The sequence below is a fragment of the Nicotiana tomentosiformis genome, chromosome 5 (genome assembly GCF_000390325.3).
Source record: "Nicotiana tomentosiformis chromosome 5, ASM39032v3, whole genome shotgun sequence".
Taxonomy (NCBI): Eukaryota; Viridiplantae; Streptophyta; class Magnoliopsida; order Solanales; family Solanaceae; genus Nicotiana; species Nicotiana tomentosiformis.
In genome coordinates, this window is record NC_090816.1 from 15,352,917 (window position 1) to 15,355,067 (window position 2,151).

Here is a 2,151-nt window from a genome sequence, read left to right on the forward strand (position 1 = left end):
ATTTCCTGACCTCGATTTTTCTGACCTCGATTTCCTGACCTCGATTTTCATGACCTCGATTTTCCTGACCTCGATTTCCTGACCTCGATTTTCCTGACCTCGATTTTCCTGACCTCGATTTCCTGACCTCGATTTTCATGACCTCGATTTTCCTGACCTCGATTTCCTGACCTCGATTTTCCTGACCTCGATTTTCCTGACCTCGATTTCCTGACCTCGATTTTCATGACCTCGATTTCCTACCATCGATTTTCATGACATTGATTTTCATGACCTCGATTTGAGACAGATGAAGGAAAACCAGATCAGCCAAAAAATAGCAAACTCAACTTCAGCAGTCTTCCAACATCAATTCTTGATCCGTTAACCATTGGAAACTCGCTAGATGCCCTATTGACCTCAACCAAAAACTCTAACAATTCCTAAGACATCATAAGAGCTTAGTGGAAACCTCAAATCACATCAAACAATGCTAGAACTATGAATCATACCCCAATTCAAGCCTAATGGACTTTAAAACTTTTAATTTCTATAAACGATGCCGGAACCTATCAAATCAAGTCCGATTGACCTCAAATTTTGCACACAAGTCATAAATGACATAACGGATCTATGAAAATTTTCAGAAATGGATTCCAACCCCGATATACAAAAGTCAACTCCCCGGTCAAACTTTCCAAAAATTCAACTTTCGCCATTTTAAGCCAAATTCTACTATGGACTTTTAAAAAAAATCTGGACACACTCCTAAGTCCGAATTCACCCTACGGAGCTATTGGAATCAACAAAACTCCATTTCGGGGTCGTTTACACATAAGACGACAACCGGTCACTATTTTAACTTAAGCTTTAAACATTGGAATTAAGTGTTTTAATTCATTCCAAAACCTCATCGTACCCGAACCAATTACCCCGGCAAGTCACACAACCAATGTAAAGCACAAATTGAGTAGTAAATGGGGGAATGGGGCTACAACTCTCAAAACAACCGGATGGATTGTTACAAAACCGAGGTCTAAAACTTTAAAAATGAACAAAAATGTCGAATCAAGCCAAAAATTGTGGTACCAACCTTCACTCAATTGATAATAACTTTCCGTAAAAGTGTCCAATAGATGAATAGTTTATCTTTCTAGAAACTAGAAACAAAGAGCTACGACTTTTATGTTTTGATAATTTTCATATTTCTTATAGATTGCGAGATATAAGCTTCCAAAGTCAGACATCTACATCAGAAATTTCTGGCGATGAACACTCCCAGGCAAACAAAAACTGCATTTCCAGCATTCAGTCAATCAATCATAACTTTTCGTACAAATGTCCAAATATTGAATGGTTTATCTTTCGGGAAACTAGAATCAAAGGGCTACAACTTTAATGTTTTGATAATTTCCAGATTCCTTATAGATTGCGAGATATAAGCTTCTAAAATCAGCTCTGCGCATCAGAAAATTCGCACACTGCTGTCAAAATCCAGCAGTTAAAAATGACTTAAAATGGTCTGAAACCACTTCAAAAGTCACCCGAGCCCCTCGGGACCCCGTTCGAACACACCAAAAAGTCTCAAAACATATTATGGAACTACTTAAGGTCTCAAATTACACATAACAATGGAAAAATTACAAATCGCGCATCGATTCAGACTTATGAGTTTATGAAATTGTTCAATTCTATAACTCGCGCCAAAACATGCCAAATCAATTCGGATTTGAACTCAAATTTTGCATGCAAGTGATAAATGACATAATGGAGCATTTTCAATTTCCAGAATCGAATTTCGACCCTGATATCAATAAAGTCAACTCCCGGTCAAATATTCCAAAAATCTTCTATTTTCCAACTTTCGCCAAAATGCACCGAATTGTCCTACAGATTTCCAAATCCAAATCCGAACATGCGCCTAAGTCTGAAATCACCATACGAAGCTATTGGAATTATCAAAATTCCATTTCGGGTTCGTTTTCTCAAAAGTCAAATCTCTGGTCAAACTTTGGAAATTCAATCTTTATAAAATCAAACATTTATTTCTTCAAAAACTAAAGGAAAACGTGCCTACGTATCTCGAAATAACTTCAAATTTTATACATAAATTATAAATATTGTTATGAAGCTGATCGAACTCTCGTAATCTAATTCGGTATCCGGTATCAA